At 43.2% G+C, this 24,213-nt stretch overlaps 1 protein-coding gene across 5 annotated transcripts in view; it reads left to right on the forward strand.

The window, feature by feature from the left end:
• The window catches only part of SEMA6D (semaphorin 6D), a 231,900-nt gene that overhangs the window by 178,240 nt on the left and 29,447 nt on the right, over positions 1 to 24,213 (forward strand). The window contains exon 1 of one of the 5 annotated variants that reach the window (XM_030014921.2): positions 21,512 to 21,560. The exons of 1 other annotated variant lie outside the window; for it this stretch is intronic. The gene's annotated coding sequence lies outside the window, so the exon portion shown is untranslated. Of the gene's footprint in view, positions 1 to 21,511; positions 21,561 to 21,781; positions 21,916 to 21,952; positions 22,053 to 24,213 lie in introns of those variants that run through there. 3 more of the 5 variants (XM_030014928.2, XM_030014929.2, XM_030014927.1) reach the window with 3 other exon arrangements.

The raw sequence follows: 24,213 nt of genomic DNA on the forward strand, positions 1-24,213 counted from the left end.
AAATGGTAGGATCCCTCATGCCACATATTTAGCTTTCCTCTAGTAGTAAGTGCCGGTATCTGGTTTGAGATCAGTGGATTAAAAGCTTTACAGGAGTGCTCAGAATTATTATTATCTTAGTTATCACTATTTTTCAGAAGTATTTCCCAGGAGTGCAGAAACTCTGGGCCTCTAGATTGCAGGGTCAGACAATGCTGAGTGTCTGACACTATAATAACAAGAGAATTCATTCAAATAGAAATGGTGGCTGCCTCCTACTAGTTCTGATAGCACTCAGGTAAAGGAAGGATGTCAGAGGATGCCTGTGGGAAGAGAACCATCTCTAATCAAAAGCCATCCAAAAAGTCAATAAAAATAATTTCTCATTCACAGCTGAGAGAGGAAAAGGTGCATTTACAGTAAAATACAGATAGTGAATCCCATTAGCAAAACGGTACATGCCTCATACTTAAAAATATATAAAGCTCTCTTCGAATACCTTTTCAGAGCTCACGTTGCCAACAGTTATGCCTTAACTCTTTTATGTGACAAACATGCCAGCATACCTGGCAAGTAGCGAGCTGTGCTCTTAGGCAGAGGTGGATTGGGTTACAAGGAGGGGGCAGTGCCAGGAAAGTCTCAGGAGGGATGTCTGAATTATTTTTTAAGAAGAAAAGCTTCAAATGGAAAGTGTAACCCAATGCTTTCTAAATGTGGAGGCATGCTTAAAGAGCAGTGCTATTTGGTTTCTCTCTACTTTAGAGAAATTTAAATCCTCAGTAAATAAATCCTGCTCTTCAAGTACTGAACAAATGAAAATCACTTGATCAAAATTTAGAGAAGCTCCTGCTGCACTTTCCAGGAGCAGGAGGGATGGGGAAGGAGCCAAACTTGCTAAAGGAGAGCTAAACCTCAGCCTCTAGCATCAGAGATTACAAGGAGCTAGATTCTGTCCTTGGGTCAAACTCAGTGGAGCCCAGATAGCCTGGGTGCAAGCTTTGAGCAGAGCCTCACCTTCCTGGAGGAAGATCACAGCCAAAGTGAATGCACTTTCCCGTAGTAGAAACAGCTGCTTTCAGAATAAACGTCTTTCTCACTTTGAAGCCTACACGCATGACAAGCATAGGCTTAGCAAAAGTAGACAAGGGGAGAAGGCCAGGAGAACAGAAAATTATTGGAAATTTTTTAAAGCACCTACTGTATGTGGAAAAATTCTTTCATGTTCTTGTGCAGTTGTGATCTCTAAGCACAGGTGTGAGCACAAACACGTTTCCCCGCAGTGGAAAGTGTCAGCATGAGAGAGGAAGTAAAACTGTTCATGCTGATGAAATGCTCTTCTAAAACACTGCTGGCTGGGACATGGTCTTAAAATATTTTTGCTTGAGTATGATCAGGTCTGTGGTCAGAGAAGTAGCAGGGATGTGGAAGGGCTCATGCAGAGCTGGTCAGGCCTCTTTCAACAAACAGTTTGGTTTACAGTTTCTTTTTTTTTTTTTTCTGGAAAATGTCCATCAAGCAAAAGCAATCCCAGTCCAGCAATTCAGCCATGCCTGTTCACTCTGAGGAGTCATTGGAGCAGAGACTCAAACCTGCATCAGTGATGCCGAAGGTGAATGCTCAAACTTGCTGGTCTGTAGAATCCATCTCTCATTAAGTTTAATGGATATTTAATTATTCCTACAAATTGGAACAGCTCAGGAGTGACACAGAAATCCTCCTTTTGAGTGACCAGTTCCTAGTAGTTAGAACACATATGTAGGATGTAAAAGTTCAGGTTTTGAGTCCTTGCTTTGACCCATTCTAGGCAGACTTGAGACTACGAGGTGAAAGATCCTAACCATGAGGCTTACTGGCTAATTAATTCATTGTCAGGCCTTTTCTCTGCTCTTTTAGGCAAAAAAAAAGGCAGAAGATGTAGTTCCTCCTCATACGGTAGAGGATCATTTGGAATCTCCCAAATATCTGATAGATGGAAAATCTTTTATGCTCCCCTTGTACTAGGCAGGAGCACAAGTAGGTGCTTCAGGTGCAGGGTAGCTAGGACAAATGCAAGGTCCCATCTTGCAAAAACCATGCTTACACATCTGGGATAAACTCAGCTTTGTGTAGAGGGCTCAGAAAATGGCTTCTATACTATTTGCTTCATCTTTAAAGCCAAATAAGGGTTTAACTTTTTCACAGCAAGATCTTTTCCCCCCATCCCATGCCCCCATTTTACCTTCAATAGCAATTCTCTTCATTATTTTATCTGCTATTACTGTCTAAGATGAAAGTAGTTGGGGATTAAAACCGGGAAAGAAGATGCAGAGGTATATAACAGTGCTACAAGGCACACACAAACTAAACTTACTCTGCATCCTCTTATGGCCCTTAAAGACTATTGAAAGAGGGCCAAAAGAGGTCCCACAAGAGTAAGGGGCCTTTAGTGTATTCTTCATGTTTCTCCCACAGATAATTTGGAAGAAATACAGCGTACGTTTGTATGCCCCCAAAGTAAAATTACAACCAGCTGATGGAACTATCTCAGCAGCAAGAACGAGAGTCAACTCAGAAAGGCAGGGTTTGTTGCCAAATAACACAGATTGTTTATAATGAATATAAACAATTACACTGCTGACCAGATTCCCAGCACACTTCCATCCACAGAATATACAAAATACTGCGCTGGCACTGGTCTTCCAAATATTTGCCATATATTGAGCATTTTCAGTGAATGAAATTCAGTGGAAATGCAACAGAGGGAAATCCACACCACACTATTCCCATTCCCCAGCATTTTTTGTTCCACATACTTATTTTTGCCTTTCATATTATAATCCTACATAAGCAAAATGCTTCTTGATCTACCGTGATCTCTCCCTAATTCTTTGATCCCACAGTGAATTTTTCTTATCTTCTCACGTAACAAGTTTAACATTGAGCACAGACAAAGAAACAAGGGGAGATGTTGTGGGAGCAAATATCATCACATTGCAGCTTCCTCAGCCATACTGATAATTCTTGCTGGTTTTCTTCTTACCTCTTTCTCTGTCACATCTCGGTGCAGATCTTGACAACATGACCTGTCTTCCCAGAGCTGAGACCATATGTAGATTGGTGATAGTACAGAAGAAAGGCTTTCCACTGTAACATTCACCCAAGTGGACTGAGCCTGGACGCCGCCAAGCATTTATCTGAAAGCAGAAACTTAAGAGGTTTCTAGTGCACTGTAAAATTTAAACCCTCCTATGGGACAGTATTGAGGGAACACAAGCGTCCACAACAAACAAGAGTAGAATCTTGCAAAAGAAAACTTCTTTCAAAGGTCTAGTGATAGAAATATATTATGTATGATGTTAACACAGGTAATTTGCAAGAAAGGTCCATAAATCATCATTTCAATGGGTCGTGAACTTCAAACTGTGCATTCACCTCAGCAATTTCATTAGAGCAGAATGACCTTATTTCCTTACAAAGAGCAGTCATGGTGCTAATTCTAAAGTAACAAATTGTTCTTTTGTTTCAAAACTTATTAGTACTACCATGTGGGGAAAAAAAAACAAGAAAAGCTGGACTTCCCAGCATTGTCCACAGAGGGGAAGTTGAAGAATGATGAAGATGGTGGCCCACTCACTGCAATTTGCTGTTGGCATCAAAGGAATGTGTTTTGCTGGCAGATGATAAGTTGCACTAGTTATTACTGGAGTGAAAAGCAAACTCCATGTATACCAGTTTGGAGCACAACTTCTGTCAACTGCTTACAGATCTCAGTACTGTAGTTCCTGAGTCACGATGAGATGCGGACACCTATTAGTTGGTACCAGTCCACATGATGTCAACTTGCAAAAATAATATTCCTTACCCATAAATGCCTCTGACAAAGTTTTATAAATAATAAACAAGCTGATGTTTCCCAGTTGCTCCTTATATAAAATAATCATAGAATCACACAGAATAGCTGAGGTTGGAAGACACCTCTGGACGTCATCTGGTCCAACCCCACGGCTCAGAGCTGGATCAGCCAGAACAGGCTGCCAAAGGACTGTGTCCAATTGGGTTTTGAGCATCTCCAGGAACGGAGACTCCACAACCTCTTGGGCAACCTGTTCCAGTGTTTGACCATACTCACAGTAAAAAAAAAGGTTTTTACTTATGCTTAAATGGAATTTCTATTTGTGCCCATTGCCTCTTTTCCTTGGGCACTGGTGAGAAGAGTCTCGCTCTGTTTTCTTTACATCCCCCCCATCAGGTAATTTACACACACCGGTAAGATACCCCTGAACCTTCTCTTCGCCAGGCTGAACAAGCCCAGCTTTCTTCTTGTCTGGAAGATGCTCTGAGACCTTAATCAGCTTCTTGCTCCTTCACTGGACTGAGCCCAGTATGTCTATGTCTTCCTTGTAATGGGGACCCCAGCACTGGATACAGCACTCCAGATGTGGTCTCATCAGTAAAATACATGTGTTAACTACTGTGTCCTTATACTGTATTCACATATAGTCCCACATATCTTCCTTTTTTTTCCTTAGAAAGCTGCTCTTATCTCCAGAATGTTTTTCTTGTAAGAAACAAGAAGTAGTGTAGCACAATTACCCAAAAGATAGCTTTTCTCTGTGATTTCCTCAAACCATTCCCACCAACTTTATCATGCGTGTTAGGAAGATATGTGATTGGTGAGTTGTGGACTAAAGCTGCATCCGTCTTTCTAGAAAGCTGTATTTCTGATGCTGCCCCATCATCTTGCTGCTACCCCTCTCCTTGCCCATTTCCACCTGCCATCCCATTGGGGACGGGCAGTCAGCACCAGGCCCTGAAGTTCTGACCCTCATCTCAGCTAAACTTACTCTTAATATTGAAGAGGTTTCCCAGTTTTCAGTTTTATTGAGTGCAGACCCAGTTGTGCGCTTACCAAAGCTGATGACATTGACATTGACTTTATCAAAAACAGGACTGGGCCTGTGATGCTGTGATTAAAGTTTCAGGTGGAGGTACAAACTCTCTTGAAAACAATGAACTGTCATACAATATTGAGTGCCAACCAATCAGTCAAGTTATTTTCTTGGGTTCCGTGTAAAACACTGTACGGCCTTGGGTATAGCAAATATGAAAACTAATGATAAAGTATGATACATTTGAGTCCGGCCTTGAAAATCTGCAGCTACTGCAGCTGTGGGTGCCTTACACTAACTACATCCTGTTTATAAACAGCCAGCACAAAAATGTCATTTTTCTGATTTGAAGCCGTTTGCTGTAGCCAAATATGTATTTCACGATAACAAAAGTGTCTTAGCCAGTTAGAATTCCTTTCTCTCCCCCTGCAGATAAACAGTAATCAGCTCACCCATTGGTGGCAGTTGCTCAGTTTGTGTATGCAGCTCTGTCTCCCTCCTGCTATGAATATGCAGATCTCTCCACTGTCATTAGTTCCTGAAGTGCCTCTGCTCACCCTGCTTGCTGTAGCTGGCATTTCTGAGCTGTTTGGGTGACAATACCACAGTTTATCACCCTCTGCTGAAGACAAAGATAACTTTTAAATGTATATAAGAGAAAAAAAACATACCATGCCACAAATGAAATAAAGCTCACTATTGAATTTTGTGTCTTAGCAATGGATTTTCAATGCTAAGAAAGAGTGGTAAGAAAACACCTCTTACAGATGGGTGGCTCTTATCTGTAAGGACTGGCTCAGGCAGTAACTTTGTCCCATGCCAATAAGCCTGGTGTAGTGCGTTTGCAGGGCTGGGCCCGAGTAAGGCACATTCTCAGAAACTAAGTTTGTTCAATGTATATATGCACAGGCTCTTGCTCTCAGTATAATAGTCTGCCTTCACAGCACCGGCTGGTGCTATGCCTTCTATGTTGTTCTGGTTTATTCTTTAATAAAAGATAGTTTAGCAGACTGCATTAAGTTCCAAAAACTATATTTGTGTTATTAAGAAAAACTTGAATCAACAGCTCCTTGGTGGCTTATATGCAGACTGCATGAGCAGGTTTGTGAAGGGTGTATACATGCTGATCTTGCAGAGATTTACATCTGAGTGTAACCTCTCTCTCTCTGCCCAGGCCCCCAGTAGTCCCAGAGAAGTGGCAGTGAACCCACAATATCAGTTAAGAAACCATTACTTTGGTTTAAGACATCACTGCTTTACTCTCCCCAGCTACCAGTCCAGTGTCAGAAATTTCCCCACATTTATTCAGCAGAATGGTCTCCAAGACTTCTCCCTGTTTTTCCTCTAGGCTGTCATGGATTTAAAACTACATTGGATTTAAAACTACATTATATTTAAATAGTTTAAGCAGGTGGTTAAGCCAGCTGCCTGATTTTGCCTAGAGAGCACAGGGAAGAGGCACGTGATCTATTCTGCCAACAGAGTTATGGGGCAGCGATGGTTGGCAGAGGGGTGGTAAAAAGCAGCTGGGCCTGGTAATGGGCATCAGCACGCAGGAAGGGATGCGTGTGCTCAGCCTGAGCACCTGGTCCTCCACCAGCACTGGTGCTGGCAGACTTCTCTGCCCAAGCAGAACCCCAGCGGCTGCCTGGGACAGGTTTGGAAATCCTCTGGTGTATCTCATCACAGGACTGGAAACTCTGGTCTCAATCAGGAAAACTGCTCAGATCATTAATAATTCCAGCCTACGACAGTGGGCCTTAAATGCATGTTTGAGGCTTAGCCATCTGCAGATGGAAGGGAACATGTCCAGGGAATTTAACTAAGCCACAGGACTTTGCACTGAAGCAGCTACTGGACGCTCACACAGTCTGCTCCATCCACTCCTTGGCGGGACACAGCGTCTGACAAGCAGGTGGTAACAAACAGCTTGAGGAAATTGCTGCATCTGCTTTGTTAAGTGAGCATGTGTCTGAGCCCTGAATCCATCTTTCAATCAAGCTTTTATGGGAAAATGTCGTCCTGAAAATGATATTTCTGAATGGGACCCAGTAAGGAATGGATGGAAACATAGGCATGGTTTAGAGTGAAATCAAAACAAAAAAATCAAAGCGCTGTAAAAAAGTCACACCGTGCTGAAAGCAATCATAATTGCACCAGTCAATTATGAAACTATAAACTGAAGTTTGAAACTGGCCAATCTCCTGTCTAGTTTCACTTGCAAGGTTGAGTCTAGCTTGAACAAAGAAAATCAACAATAAACCAAAGAAGAATCATGGGGAGACATGGATCCAGTGTTTACATTGCCACCCCTTTTACTGGGCTATGACAAGAGAGATACTAGAAAAAAACAAATTGTAAAATACAATCTTATCTTGCTATTCCCCTTTCAGGATTGATGAGTAATAAAAGCAATTAGCCAGAAATGTTTTTAAAACTTGTCAAATACATTATTTGACAAATATATTCATAAATCATGCATCTAGTCACAAACTGCGTGAGCTCTGAAAACTACCTCATCATTTTAAAACAACTTGAAAATCTCATTTCATCCATTGATGAATCACCTGCCTGCATTAGCAATAAACTGGCACAAGCAAGACAGAGACATTTTTATCCTTCACATCATATGAAGTGCATTTCAGGACACTTACACTTTGCTAAATTTGAGCAAAGGCAAAAAAGGCACATGTGTATGTGTTTTGAGACAGTGGATGCATACACATAGGTTTGGGGCAATTCTCTACATCTGTGCAAGCTCCCACTCTGGTTTCTCTGCAAGGATTCTCCTCTGCATAGGGAGCTGTGGAGGCCCATAGGCACAGGGAAAGCGGAATGTCTCCTCTGAAGTGATCCCCAGCCAACCTGCAGCTTCTGAATGTGGAAAAGACCCACTTAGTCCTTTAGGCACCCCAGAAAAAGGAATTATTATAGGTCAAAATTTACATTCTTATAAACTGCAACTTTAATCTTAAGCGGTCAGGTAGCTTCATGCAGACAGCTCATGCAAAGAACCTGTGTCACCTCCAGTAACTCAAATGTGTCTCCTTTAGAAGAGGGCCCTTCCTCCACCCACCCAGATGGCACTCACTGAGGTTGAGAAGCAAATTGCCCTCTCAGTCACCTTCCTCCCTCTTGCTGTAGGCCTTGAGCACAGCTGAATTTGATAAAAGTGGGGAGAGCTTTGTCATCCATATTTATTTAACTGTCTGTGTAATTGCAGGAGTGCTTGTCCTGCACACTTAACTGACAGTGGCTTTCAGACCTGGTGGATGCTTCATCTGGCAACTGTTTTTTGCCTTGTATACTGCTTGTGACCATGCATTGTCACTTAATTAGGCTGAAATTAAATAAACTGATCCAATCCAATTCTCTAAGGTTATGGACTCATATCTGTGTGCTGGACTGTAGTAACTGGTTGCTTTGCATTGCCAGGGGATGTAAATTGTGTGCTTGGTTTGGTGCCTACACAGCGTGTACTGAACTCCTGCATGCTCCTCAGGGAGTCCCTAAACTGTGGCCAAACCCAGCTTCACCAGGTACTTCTCCAAAAGAAAAGTTAAATTCTCAGTTCCTTGCAGTCTAAAATACAGTCATTCACGATACATCTCTGAATCACAGTCAGTTCATGGTGCTTCTATTATCCATTAACAGTAAGCTGATTATACCTCTGTGCTTTTTTTTGCCATCTACTCAGCAACATTTGCAGATGAGCCGGCTGGAAGTACGATGTCTTGGTGAGGGAGAAACAGTTCACAGACATGTGCTGGTTTTCACACAAATTTCAGCTGGAAAAGATTTGGCTCGAGGAAGAAGGGAAAGAGAGGAAGAAAAAAGAAAAAGAAGTCCTTTATTCAAAATGAAATATCCAAAAGTATCGCTTTTGGTGCAGAGCTGAGTGGGAACCCACTACTAAGCCTCAGAAGCTGCTGCAAAATGGAAGTATTGCCTGCTGGATCATTTTCTCCATTTCACAGACTGAGAATGTCAGGTCTTAGCTGAAAAAGGAACCCAAGTCCTCCCATCTTGAAGTCAAGGTACACACTCTCTCTTGCTTTTTCCTGAGCATTGTTCCAGCTCATCTCTATTAATTCACAAGAAGCCATACCATATATTAATAGACAACTTGGCCTTGGAATTTATTTTGCAGGAGATTTTGTTATTGCCTCATAAACATAGAGCTCTCTTAAATTGTCATCAAAATACATCACCATAAAATTAGTGAAGCAATAGAAGAAAAAACCTACAGGACTGCTACAGCAAATTCTGCTTCAAGTATTATGCTGCTCTTCTGTGAAATTCACTGTACTTGCAGGGATCTAACAGCTTTGCCATATTCTTTCACTGATACGGTAGTCCGAAAGAAGCAATCATACTTTCAGCAAAAGATGATTTAATTTCCATGGGACTGTGGGCTCCAATCTAGTAGGACCATCTTAACTCTTCTTATATGCAGCCAGCACTAACTGCTGTTCTTCACTACTTTGCACCTTAGATAGACATTTATGTCTGAGTAAAGTAGCGGTAATTTATATCTGAGTAAAGCAGGGCTCTTGATTTGGAAGCACTTTCCATGGGTGCAAATGACAAGCCCAAGGCAGCAGCAAATTCATCCCAGGACATACAGTTAGTCCGTTTCAGGGAGGAAGGGAAATGAGACTTTCATTATTGTGATCTGTACTGGGTAGACATTAAAGGCTGTGTGACACTTTGCAGGAGAAGAAAATTTTGGTTTTGCTCAGCCACGGTGCCTCGTTTCCTACATTTGGTGTGCAACATGCAGTGCAAGCAGGGAGCACTGCGCAGGCCGCAGGTGGAAGCATTTCCATGAAGCTTCCTGCACCTCACTTTGTGAAGGTTTTGGGAACCTCCCAGATGTGCAGACACAGATGATGTTATGATATGAGCACTGCAATTCTTGGTAAATAAACTGTTGGAAAATGGCAGTACCAAATTAAATGGCAGTAAAGCTTTTGTTGTTTCAGTTTTATGCAGGTTTTAAGACTGAATCTGTGATGAACTGCCTTGTGCATGCTTGCACCAAAATAAAGAAGGTAGCATGGCATATAAATAAGTTTAGCATTAGACCAGTATCTTTTTCAAATTGTGACTCACTAACAGAGTTTTACAGAAATTTGATTACAATTTTACTGCATGAAGGACTCTTTGCATCTGCTTCACAGATATTCACCTTTTAAATTTTATTTAATTTGTATTGATTTTTCCTGCACTTTCATAAGCAGGCATCACACATCTGAGCACACAGAAAAATGATTACTTAAGTGATGATTTAAAAATAATGGATGTACATTAGCACATGAATGATTAATTCCTTTTTGTGAGTACAAGCATCCAGGCTATGGCTGAGTAAAATATTGATGGTACAAAGGAAATGAGCTGTTTCTTAATTTAGTTTTGTTCTGGTAATGTGTAACTAATGTTGTTTCCTTCTAGCAGTATGCATTTAGTGACCCTTTTAAATTTTAATACCTAGTGATAGCTAAACTAATAGCTTCATGGGATATATGAGGGGATTTTGAAAAGATGCAGATATAGTTTGCATGCATTAATTTGAGACTCTCTGTAACACATTTAATACAAATAGGTACTACAGAAGAACCTAGATAAAGTCTCCACACACAGGCTGGCATTTCGCTAGAAAGCTGAAGCTTTTTTTGCACAAGATGCATTGAAAGGTGGAGTTTTCATTGTCATGTTAGTCTCATGAGGCTGTGGCATATGAATCCCAGTTCATCAAGGCCTAATGCTCTTGTGACGCACTTGAGAGTGTGGGGATTTGTGAGACTAGCACAAAATGAGAGCAGGACTGCTCTTACCACCTGGTGTCTGGGCATATGTTTACATTAAATGTAGGGGGACCTGAGCACTGAGATTAACATTGTGCTGGAGTCCTACAGCCCGAGACAGATACCTACGTTGTGGTTTCTCACTGTTCCCACAGCTCTTGAGGTGTTTCTGGAAGTTTGTGCCATGACTACAGCATCCTTAAGTGTTTTCCCACATATTTGCTGGGAAATGCCACAGTGGGGAGAAAGGCACTGAAAGGCAAGCACAAATCACATGGTCTTGCCCACACCTTCATTGCAGAGCATGGCAGGCCAGGCTTACCCATCCAAAACTTAAACCTGGTGCCCAGTCAAGCAGAGCAGTATGGGCTCAAAATCAAATAGAAATGTTTTAAATACTCTATAGATGTGGCTGGGCAGCAACACATGTAAGGATACAGGTTATGGCAGAGCACAGCTATAGGCTTTGACGTTCTCAGGTGGGAATACAACCTTGTTACTCAACGTTGATATACAGACTGAATCACTGGCACTGCCTACCCACTGCCCATCTGTTAGAATGGCACTTTGCCCACCGACGTGGTGACATGCCAGGTTTCATTTGAAGTAGGTGCCTTCTAACAATGGGTTTAGAAAGCAGCCTGTTGAAGACAGCAACTGACACTTCTTTCTTCAATAGGCTATTTTTGGAGTGGGAACACTTGCTGGCAGCATGTGCAAAGGGCCTAAATCGGCTTCTGTTAGTCAGCTGCAAAAAAATCTCATTTGCTACAGTTACAGAAGGTTTGGGCTAAAAAGTAAAGCAATTGCTTCCATTTGCACTCACTGGCCTCACATGGGTATGTTTATTGTGGCTACTTAATCCCACTTTACCAAACTGCATGGCAGTTTGCAGGTGAGAAAGGAAGAGGAAGAAGAGGAACAGTGTATTGCTTTTGGGACAAGAAAGGGTGCTTTTTTGTTTAATTTGAAACCATGATCCTTTTATATTTTCCACTGCTGCAATGGATATTACATGGTAATCCTGCCAGGACATTTTATTTCTGAGGAAGAGTTTGAGGGTTGGTTCCCCAGGATGACATTTGAAAAATATAGTTCACATTTTTTTCCTTTGCCAACTGAGAGAAAAGAGGGATCTTCATGCAGTCCCAACAAAAATCAACAGGCTTTCTGTCATCAGGTCTTTTTGAGAGGGTTTTGAAGATCCGAGGGAAAAGATAGACTTTGGCTCTGTTGAAAGTCCATGGAGGGGTGTATATCAGAGAGCAAGTTAATGCATGCAGTTCTCCCTGGTGACATTCTGGATACAGGATCCCTGAAACGTGGGCAGGGTGTAAAACCGCACGGCTTTAAGAGCAGCCCAGATGGCCGGCAACCCCAGGAACACATGCACATGTGGTATCCTGATCCTTCTAGGAAGGATTTTGAATCTAAATTGTCAGCCTGACATCAGCACCGTGATATTACTGATGGGAGGAGCGACAGATGATCCACCTTGCAGAGAGCTATTCTCCTGGGTCTGTAGTAAGGAGTAGTATGGCCTAACATCCCTCTTCTGACATGTCCAAAGCTCACCTGAGCTTGAGTCCTGGCAATGTGATGTGATGGGAGTGCGAGCTTGACCATGGCTCTGACCTGCTCTCAGAATCACCTGTCACCTGGCTGAGCATTAGACAGTCTGCTTTCTCGCCCCTCTGCCTCTGCTGTCTTCCCCTGCCTCCACTCCCTTCTTCATCACTCTGCCAGGACAAAGCTCTGTCCAACCTGGCAGTGCACTCTCAGCCTGGGGCAGTGCAGGGGGACTTGCCAGGTGGCAGGGTGTCAGCTAAGCCTGTGCTTCATGCAGCTGGGTCCCCTGTACTGCATATGGAGAGTGTTTCTGTATGGTCTGGCCACGCGAGGAGGTAGAGACCTCTCCATCCCTCTCTGGTTTGGTGTTGAGCTCTTGGCCTGATGCACGTATATGGCTAATGATGACAGGGAGAGAAAGCACCAACCAGGCATTCTCCACCAGCATGCGAAGTATGTATGCACAAAATAAGCAATCGCTGCGATTCTTCTGAACACAGGAAGTTATTCAGGCAGCATCTGAAGTACTCAGATAAAATACCCAACTCTGAAACAGCTTTTGATAGGAAAGCTGAGAATAACCTGTAGTTATCTTTGGCTACTGGACAGTAGAGACTTTATTATAAAATAATTTATTTGCTGTAACATGGCTGCTAAAACCCTGGCACCTTGTTATGCAACTAATTAAAAAAAGCCAAATCTGTAAAAGAAGCTGGAAAACTTTGGCTGGAGCCACAAATACTGTTTCTTCTATTGCTTCCCAGATAGAGAACCACTTTTTGCGCCCTCCTCTTATCCACAAAGACACAGAAAAGAGCAGATCTGTAGCTAACAGCCACAGCAGCTACAACTGCATCAATCCAAGCAGCAGAGGGAATAGAGTGCCTGCAGCAGTCTCTGTGCTTTGCCAAGAATGGAGATGTCATGGCTTACTTTTTTTGAGCCACGTCAGATAATAGTGTTGGCATTCCTTCCTGAGCCTGTTTTTCCAAGTCAAGCACCGTCCAGAGGATTTAGTAATAACTTGATGAACACTGGTTACTTCTTTGTTGTATATTTTTGCTATGTTAATTCTTCCAGTATGTGCTGCAAATAGGAGATTTTGTGGGATAGAATAGGTGCCACTGCTAATTTATATTGCCTCGGATCCAAAGTGCTTTCTACACTTTTGACCCCACACACACCCTTCTTCTAGACCAAGCCTCCTCCCTGACAGCTCCTTTGCATGACTGTTTCCTGCATGACTTGTCACAGACAATGGTATTTCCCCAGACTTCGTGGAGCTTTGCATCGCTTAAGATTAGTGGGCTGACATGCAGGGTCATGCAAGCAGCTGGCAGACTGTGATCAGGGAAACAGTGTGGAGATGAAATGGGCCACCTATCTCATTGTCACCTAATGTTACCTCAAAGGTGAAACTATGTCATCTTGCACCCACCAAAGAAAAGTAGTAAGATGTGTCCCAGCATCAGTAATACGACAGTGGCTCTTGGACATGGTGCACCATTTCAGTTGCTGATGGGGGGGAAGGAGTACCAGTAACTCCAAAAGATTAAAGCCACCTGCACTCACTTTTGCCTCTTAGTTTTGATAATGTGGTATATAGAGAATAACAATTGTTTGTACTCACTCACCTTCTGTGAGTGGAAATTTTTCTTCTGCACTAACATGCAAAGCACAGAACAGAGAAAAGAAAAGCCTTTCATGGATAGCTCTGTTAGGGCTACTCGGTAGAAAGGATTTTGCAGCCCACAGCTAGCACACAAGAAGGAACACTGAGAAGGAACAAAGCTAGAAGTCATTTTTTCAAACAAACTGTAATATTAGATAAGGCCATAAATGTTAAAAAAATAATTAAAGGTATTCACCTATGCCTCAAGAACAAAATATCCTAGGCTAAAGTCAGATACTGAGATGTCAAGGGGCATACACTAAACAGAAACTCAAGTTAACATGCCAAAGGCAGCAACTCCTTTCATTACTGATTGTGTGTGGGCTATGAACTTTCTCTGTGTGTCACAGAGGTAAAAGTAAATAGTTTGATCACCTTTCTTTAAAACTAGGATGAGAGTCTACCCTCTTGCTGGGTAGGAATGCACTGGAGAAATGTGGTAAGGCTTTATTTCAGAGTTCAAGCAGATACAAATTTACAAGCAGTTTGTTTACCTTTCTATTCTTAGTGATTACTGGTATTAACTATTTTCTAAGCACCTGCCCTGCCTCAACCATGAATAATGTCTGTCTGATCCTTTAAAACTGTTTTACTGTCACCCAAATGAGGCAGGTTTTTGGCTCCTGTGCCAGTGTTAGGCTGGACAGCTGCTTGGCTGTGACAGCCCAAGGAGCTACCTCAGGCTTGCCCAAGGGAGATTCAGACTGTACTAAATTACATTCTTAGAGTCTTATTTAAGGCCTTAATCCATGGAGTTATATTTGGTGGGACAGTGAAGGAGCAAGGTTTGTGTGTGTCTGTGGATGCATCTGTGTGAGTCTATACGTGCACACATGCCTAATTGCTTTTTTTCTGTAATACTAAAACCTCCACGACTATAAAATGTCATCAGTTGGTACCTGTGGTCTCACCTTTGTGTAGGATGTGATTGTTGGTATACGAAGCCAAGCTGATTCATGTTGGATTTTATGGACTCTGGAATGAGTAATGTGATACTAATCTATAGATAAACTAATCTGCTGGTATTTATAACCAGTGTGCAATTGCCTCACCCCTTAACTACAAGTTTTGAGATGTGACAGTTACAGTAGCTAGTAGCTTTACTGTAGCTCTGAGCTGTTTGGGAATCTGTATGATTGGCTAATTTTCTAAGGGAATCTTTGATTTACTTTAAAGAAAACATCAATCTTGTCTTTGGTCATTCTTACTGGTAGGGAATAATTTTTCTTCTGGGCCAGGACATAAAACACTTACAGTCTGAGCCCAGTGAAGTAAATTAAAAGATAAAATTATCGTCTCTTCCCATCCTACATTATCTTATAATTTACACATAAGTAACAGTGAAATAATAGAATGTTTTCAGGCCTGTTCCCATTCTGAAGGTCACTGGGTCTCCATAGGACAAGGGGGACTCATCACACAGAAGCAATTACAGGATTAGGTAATCCCCTAAAATGGGACTGAAAAGTGATTTTGTGTACCAGAAGTTGCTATATATAATATAAATAGATAACATTAAGTGTCTTGTCATCTTGTGATTATATGCCATGAACCTAGATTTGTTACTAATATGTCTTTTCATCTGTCTATGCCTGAAAAAGGCAGCACATTTTACTACTAGTGAGGCAAAGGGTAGGCAAACACTGCGGATGGTGAATCTGTACTGAGTAGCAGTATGACAAATGAAATACTGGAAATTAAAATTGTAGGCTGTGAGGAAGATCACCTATTAATCTTGGAAGTATGCCATTAAATCTAATTACAGTATTTTGTTGATAGTACCTTCGATGTTTGAAATGAATTCCCCATCAAATGATAGGTGATGTAATATACCTAGCTGAAAAGCTAATCTTTGCAGAGAAAATGGAGTTTTCTTGTTTTCAGTGATTTCTGTAGACATGTAAAGTGCTGAGGGGAGTTAGCAACACCTACCACTCTATACCAGACCCCAAAGGGCACCATGGCAATGCCTTCAGCTTGGCTTTTCTGTTCCCAGCTCTCTACCCTGTACAGCTGTCCCTCTCTGGGATTTTTTTTTTTTTTTTTACAAGATTATTCTTTTGCAAAGACTGGGAATTAATCCCATTTTACTATTGCAGTGATCTTTGCAGGAAAGTGCCATGGCCAGAATTGTTGGCCTGAAAGAGTTGGTTTTTCACAGTTAAATCTGATGGGGAGTTTGCAGGCAGGAAAGACCAGTTTTACAAGACTGTGCCCAGCTATGTTTATTGCTTGAATCCCTTTTATTAGCTTTGACATACAGTCATCCAGATTTCACTCCAAGCGCATTTGACGTAGTAAAATACACAGGACAACACATTACAAACATTGTGTCTATGTCTTTTCCGTCTTTGCTGACACAGGGTTCTCTCTGCCAGCCCCACAGCCTCAGCAGAGGAGGAATTTCTGGCCTTCCGCTGCCTCAGGTTCATTTGCGCAGGATCCCACGTGATCCCCGCTGGCTGACCCACACAGTATACTGCCAAAGCACAAACAAAAATATTTGTTTTCCAATTATTTTTATTAATTACTGGCACATCTCCTCTACCTCCCCAGAGGTAGATGGGGGAATTGGAGAGCCAGCGTATTGAATTTCAGTCAGACTTTTGCCTAAGTGGGAACTGAAAGCAGCTATTAGATTTGTCACTTAAATATTCAATATAGAGATAGTGTTCTGTATGCTTATCAAGGTAAACTGATGTCAAGATGATCGTGGGTGGGCATGGAATAGCAGTGTGCACCCATTTCTTACACCAGCTGGAAAGATAAATGACAAGAGTGGAAGCATATGCACATGCTGATCCTATACAGAGCCAGGATAAATTTGCCAAGTTCGGATGCACAGCCCATCAGTGTTAGCAGAAAATTATCGCTACGCCTTCAAGTGACAGGCATACAACCTGAGATTTCTACACATCCCTCTAAATGAGGAGGCAGATTAGAAAGATATAAAAAGAGAGAACAATGACGTTAAACTGAAGTTTTGACAGTCAGAAATACTTTAAAAACAACTCTCAACACGGTACCCAAGAAGATGCTAAAAGAAAGAGTTGAAACTGTTTTGTGTCTTCCTATATTTTACAAAATGCTAATAGCTTAAAAGCACCTCCTGTAATTTTCCAACAACTGACAAGGGTGGAAAGCGGGGTTTCACATCATTTGGAAAATATGAGAAAATTATTTTCTTTCTTCTAAGCATTATAAAGAACTACACTTATGTGCTACCTGAATTGGATACTATTTACAGGGATAAAATTACGATGTCTTTTCTTAAACTTACTACTCTTTATACAGTACTTGACTTATAACCAATTATTTGCCTGTATCAACACAGCGCAGGCCTGTTACATTAGCAATTTGCTATTTTTAGCCTATTGGTGTAAATCATGAGCAACAATGCCTCACTTCTGACTTGCGTTGATACTGCTACAAGCTCAGGCCTCAGAGAAGGAAAACGGTTGGCTCGGTTTTATTGCTTTGCCAGCCAACCACTGGGATTTTCACCTGTATTTCCCCAGGCAACAAGGTTTAGAGTGATTGAACAGGGATCGGATCTAAATGCACTCCGGGCAGATTAAAGACCCATCTTCTTGGGACCTGAACCACGGGGTGTGGGGGTGAATAAGTGGCTACAAATAGGGCAATAACTACAGTAAGGGTTCATGGAGGCTGGATGCTAAAGCCGGAACAGTAGGCATCCATCTAACAGAGGTGAGCATTAGAAAACACATAATCCTGCATTGTGCAGACTAACAGTGGAATACCGTAATGAGCTATCAGTTTCAGCTTATGTGGCGTTAACCCTATTCTGGTGATGAGCTGTGAAGCATTATAGTTTGAGCTTCCTATTTTCTACATTTATGTTCTTAGAAGTCCAAAGGAGAGAATTCTTCACCGATCGATAGGGATGAAAAGCCTCTTTTTTTTGGAAGTTGTTCTACATTTATTCACATACTATACATGCCTGCCCTGCCCTGTGCAATGGCTCCCCAGATATTGAGAAGGCACAAAGGCACATAAAACCAGAGCTGTATGAAAGTAACTTTTCTAGGTTGTTAATAGAAACTAATATTATCAGACAGACTAATATTTACCCCTGGTATAGGAGCATTACTCATTGAATAGTACCTTAAATTGTCCAACTAATTTTATGCACTCATAATAAATAAATTCTGTTCTTTTTTATTATCAAGCTTCATTACAGTCAAGATAAGTCATAACATTCGCACTTTGCAACTCAGATTTAAGGACAGTGAATATAAAAACTGTTCATGTCTACTTCATCAGAAATTACATATCTGATCCATATTAAATCGGCTACCAATTCCTCCATACAATGCCATGCAGTAGGCAGATGTCTGTATGCACTGGTGAAATGTGGTGATTTGGGAGGGAAAAAAGAGAAGGAGGAGGAAAATATTTGGCTAAAATATAATGACTCTTAGGATATAACATCATCACATCCTGGCACTGCTGTGATTTGACCGTCCTTCTGTAACTGATGTTTGCTGTTTTTATTGGAAATGACACAGCTTAAATGAACATGTCCTCAAAATATAAGTTTCACATTTCATTCAGAAGCCATTGTGTCCATGCGCTACTGTGCTGAGTCACTGATTCAGCTCTCGCTCAGGCAGAGGGAAACCATCAATACCGTTTTCCTCAGCACTTGGTATTTCTGAGGGATGCGCCGTTTGAGCAAACCTTCCTGGGCGACTGTGCTCTGAAGGTGGTTTCCCAAACGTGCAAACTGCCCTGCACCGTGTGCACTTGCACTTTCTTGGCAAATCAGCGTGTGGCTGAAGTAGTGATTTTAATGAACACTTCTCTTGCTGAAACCAATTCAGCCTTGCTTATAAACCCAATGGAGGCATTCAAGCAGAATGAAATGTCTAGTTTAAACACATATTAGTTTAGTATTATCCATATTTTAATGAAGCAAAAACTTAATTTGTTGTTCTAACAGATGGTGGTTCTTTTATCTGTATGTAAATTCTGAATATTTTGCTTACATTTTCAAATTAGGGAACAAGTGTTGCTTAAGTCTGTCAAACACTTAGAGGATGAAAATTCCTTTAGACAATAGGAATAATCCATAAGCTATACCTATGAGGTAGGGTGAGTAAGTGCTCTCATTACCATCTGGTGCACTGGGACAGTCTCATCGGAGGCAAAGCAGGTCCTCGGGCATTCCTGGCTCTTGGGCTGACAGTCCGTTTTATTGTGCCTCTGTACTTTCAGATTCTGCTGATGTGTTTCTTTTACAAATCAATCATTTGAGGGGTAATTAACATTTAAAAGCCAGGTTTCTTCTAATTCCATTAGTATATTTGTGACAAGAAATGTGTTGGCAGAATCCAAAGGTTAAGAGTTACAATGAAGAACAAGTTTTAGGATAAATGAAAGTTAAGGCCTAAAATAGCCTGACAATACCCCATTAATCTGCACACTATTGACACAATAGTGGTCTGTTGTGTCAATGAGGATTTAAGAAGCTTTGCAGCACATGTTAGTGATAGTTTATCATATCAATAGGAGCCTGCATATATTTGTGTTTAAAAACCTGTGGCTGTGTAATTCCCTGACTGCACACATATTGTAAGTGCACGTACTTTAAATCCTTACATAAAGTGGTTTCTAGCCATGCAGTAAATTTTGAAACTGTAATAAACTACCATATATAAGTGTAGACACAAGTTATTAGTCTTGGCTATACCAAAATCCTCTAATATGCTGTACTTCAAACTGAACCCCTTTGCCCTACAGGAATGCGATCTGATTCTCAACATTGTGTCATCTGTCTAATTGAAGCAGAAGGAGACTTAAGCCATATTAATCTCTCATCCTGATATATGGAAACCTTGAGTCAGCTTGTGGCTGGGACGTATAGTGGGGAAGAAAGGTCCCTTGCCGCAAGCATTCCCTCTCGGAGCAGAGGGGAGTGTGCAGCCACAGCCCAAGCAGATGCCACAGGCTGTGCCATGCTTCCCATGCCCCCACCCTAGGGATAACTGAGCAGCATTGCTGAGTAATTTCTACGTGCCAGTCGCAAAAAGGATGTATCGAATGAAAATATGGGTGGCTCTTCTAGGACTGCATTTTTTCTGGCTGGCACCACCATCAGGCATTTAAAAATCCAAAAAGCAAATCCCACATTTGTAATGCCCTGGTGTGGGTAGCTTGCACCTAGGTGCCCGTACTCTCTGTAAATCCACACGACAGTGGGTCTGCTCCCAAGTCTTTGACTTCCAGCGAAAAGGCCACAGAGTTATTCTGTGAACCGAATCCTTTTCTTTGAGGCACTCTAAGCAATTTTGTCCTTAGGTTGCAATTTGATTCCTAACCAAGTGAGTAGTCTCTATCGCAGCATTTTCATGCAGTGTGCAAATTTTGATGGTTTTCAGATTAGGGCTGTTCCTGAGAAAGAGAAAATAATGTCCTTACATCTTTAACCAGGCAGCAGCTCCTGGGGTGCAACATAGCCACGCTGTGTTTGCTGTGAGGAAGCCCATAATGATCTCGCCTTTAGCCTGTCACCACCAGGAAACATCAGAGAGAGACAGCCAAGGGACTGAGTTGCCAAAAACGTCCTATTCCCATGGCTGAGAGATTTTGTTGGCACCATCTCTAAAGAGAATTTACTATGGGCCAAATCCTGGCGCCCTTGCTTAGATGAATCAGTTCTCAAGAGGCAGCGCTCCCGCTGCAAGTGGTGCGTGTGTAAAATCCTGCAGGATCAGCCCAAAATACTGCTCGGGAGTATCAAGCACTCGTCTTCCGGAGGGGCAGGAGGGCTGTGGGGAGCGACCTGCCCGAGGACTTGCTGTGAAAGCGGTGCACAGCAGAGGGGCAGGAGTTGGGGAATTGCATGTGAATGACAGAGATGTTTCCCCAGCAAAAATATTTACATTATCTTGACTCAGAATTTTTCTGATTTCCCATAAAACAAGCACAGATGATACAGCTTGGCGAGTAATCCCTTTTTTTTTTTTTTTTTTTCCCTTGCAGGGGTATCCAAAATATTTTGTGGCACTTTAAGCCTTAATTAATTTATCTTTCATGTGAAGAAAAATGAATTAGTGACAGCTATTTCCTGGACTTCACTTCTAGGATTAAACCCTTTGTTTCTGGAATATCCGAGGGGATTTTGGACAGGCACTTAAAAAGATGTCATTTCAAGGACACCCCCCCCGCCCCCACCACCACACGCCAAGTACTCGGCTGCAAAATTGAGTCTCGTTAGCCCGCAAAATCGCATTGCTCGCAAGGACTTTTTCTTTCGAAGTAGAAATGAAAATTTCTGTATTAAGAAGCGAAGGGTGCGTCGGCGAGGACCAAAACGCCTTCCTGATGGCTTCGCCCCGGCTGTTTACCTCCGCGGCCGCGGAGACGGGATGGGCACGGGGCCGCAGCCGGGGGGGGGGCAGGTTCGCCCAGGTGGTTCGGGAGGGGTGAAACTACGGGCGAAGTTCGCCGGAGCTCCGCGCACGCGGCCGCTCGGCGGCGGGAGCGGGGCCGCGCCCGGCGCTGCCCGCGGCGCGGGAGGGCGGGGGCGGGGGGCAGCGGCCGGGGCGGTGCCGCCCCCGCCCCGCCATGGCGCGGCTCGGCGCGGAGCTCCGCCGCCGGCCGCGCTGTCGCCTCCTGCGGGCCGCGCTCGCGGGGCCGGTGAGAGCCGCGGCGGGGCCGGGCGGGACCGCGGGAGGGGGAACCGAAAAGTTGGCCGCGATAGCGGCGGGGCGCGGGCCGGCCGCGGGCGCGGTGTTTGCGCGGAGGCGGCGGGAGGCGGAGCGAGGCCGGGCGCGGCGGGACAGCGCGGCGAGGCGAGGGGCGGGCGAGAATAAATCCATTAAAGGAGGGGGGGGGAAGACAGGCGGGAAGGGGTGGGCTCTGCGAGGCGCGCCTCCCCCGCGCTGGCTCGGCACCGAGCGGAGCGCCGGGATGGGGCGCCCGGCGGGGGACGGCGGGCGGAGGAGGCAGCCCCGCCGGCGGGCGGCGGCCGTGGGCAGCGGCGCGGCGGCAGGTACGCGGGTGCGCGGCGGCGCTGCCGAGCGGAGCGGGCGGCCGCTGCGGGAGCCGGCGCCGGCCGGAGCGGGGGGGGGGAGCCGCAAGCGGAGCCGTTTGGTTTGTCCCCGGCGAAATCGCCCCGGGGCACGTAGGGTGAGTTCGGGCTGGCGCTGGGTCGGGGGCTGAGGCGGCCCGGCCCCGGGGGCTCGGCGCTGCCGGCGGGGCGGCGGCGCGGGCGCCCAGCGAGGCGTGATTTACGGGCTCCCCGGCAGCAGCCGGGCGCTGGGAGGCAGAGGGAGCTGTGTTTCAAGCTCGCCATCAATTATGGATGGAAACAAATACTAGAGTCGGTTCTGAATTATCCCCGTGCAGAGGCAGGGATAGCTCCGCTCCGTCCTCGCCTCCTGGTGAAAACAATGCTCTGCTCAGGTGTAGAGCGGAGAAACTTTTTTTTTTTTTTTTTGGGGGGGGGGGCAGGGGGTGTTTCAGCACTGCAGAAACCGATACAGCGGCTTTCGGGGAGTAATTAGAAAAGGTTTAAAGCCTTCTTTGTTATTTATAAGCGCTGGATGGAAATGAAAGGTCGCAGAGATATTTCTAGGTGGATATTACCCCTGTGTTTTCAAGGATTGTGGGGTGGTTGTGCTGGGGTTTTTATGATTGTCACTGTGTTTTATCTTGTGAGTTGAAAAATGTGATTAGGTATGCTTTAGGTTGATGTATTGAAAATACTGTAGTTCCAGTGGATATCCCACTTGTTAGCATGAATATAGCTAGTCTTAAATTAGTGGTTTTTTGTCAATCTTTAAGTTGTTTCTTACTCCTGGTCAAAATGATGTCTGTATCACAGGCGTTAGCCTGTGAGTAATTTGAGCAAAATGCAGCCCTCGGTGTGTAAAGTCATTTGTATTTATGTGTGTGTGTGGCTTAGAATACATTTACTTTTGAGCATAGCGGCAGCAATGATGGTTCATAATGCTCACATATGTGGCACTTGCTCTACAGATGGTATTGTAGCTTATCCATGTACACACACACACGCTTCACACATAATGTGCAGGAATTACAGCAAACTTCCTCCAAAATACTGATCGGTGCTCTGCAAATGTGTGTGGAATTTTTTTCCCCCGGTTGTTTCCTTTTGGGGAAAAACATGCATCTTTATTGGGATACCTTTGCGTTCTAAGTTGTTAGTCTTTCCTTATTGATGTTTATTAATTCACTTAAATATTATTTGAAGGAACAGCTTCCTAGTGTCTCAGAGGCTTTTACTGCTGGTCTATTGCTCTCACATACAAATACTTTCACAGAGAATTTTCTGAGGTTCTCTCCTTTTCCCAAGTCCAACAGGAAGCTCATTGTAAAGCTTTGCAATCACTTTTGTGGCAAAAGAGAATAGACGTTTTTCCTGCTTTATTCACACTATAAAATTCTATGCACCTCTAAAGTCTACTTAAGTTACTGTTCAGTAAATTAAGCTGTACGTAATCATGTTTAATGTAGTAAGTGACAGGCATATTTTGTTATGTTGGCAGATATTGTATAAATATTTGCTCTGGCTTAGATAAATACAAATTGCCAGTTGAGTGCTCTGATTTTTTTTTTTCTATATAATCCTGAACTTTAACACTTTTAATATTAACTAATATAAAGCTCAGTTGTTTTAAAAACAGGAAGAAAAAGTTTGTAGTAAGAATTTATTAGCATTCTGAATTATGTAGCTCAGATTTGTTTTCAAAAGGACAGCCAAAAAAGTATAACCCAGAGGCTCTAAATTAGTTTATTTAACCAGCTTCTCGCTTTCATCTGCACCTTTAGTTACAGCGAACAGCTACCTTCCTCCCTCATATCCTGCAGTCTGTCACTACCTGTTATCGTTTATGGTTGAGATGCAACAAAGATAGCATCATTTTCTAAACGTGCTTTGTGTGATGCAGGAGTGTGTGCCAGGAATACAGTGATGGCCCTGTCAAAGCTCTACAAACCAGCTGTATGGCTGCGGGTTTTTTCCCCCTAGCCCCTTGCGTGCCCTTTGAGCTGGACCATCTGAATGTCTCTACCTCTTTTGTATGGCTGATCCGAGCCAACTATTAGAGCAGATACTTTAGCCCTTTGAGCTGTCGTAACTTTGATGTAGACTTACAAAGAGCACGTGTTCAGATAGAATACTTAATTATACATGCAATTAATTCTGACTAAATTGGTCTTCGATCTGATCAGTCCTGCCGTATGAGATATGTGAACGTAAAGAAAAGTATGTCATAGAAGCTCACTTTGAAGCATATATTAGGCATTTGTAATAACATACTTTCTG

This window comes from Aquila chrysaetos, chromosome 5 (assembly GCF_900496995.4).
Source record: "Aquila chrysaetos chrysaetos chromosome 5, bAquChr1.4, whole genome shotgun sequence".
NCBI lineage: Eukaryota > Metazoa > Chordata > Aves > Accipitriformes > Accipitridae > Aquila > Aquila chrysaetos.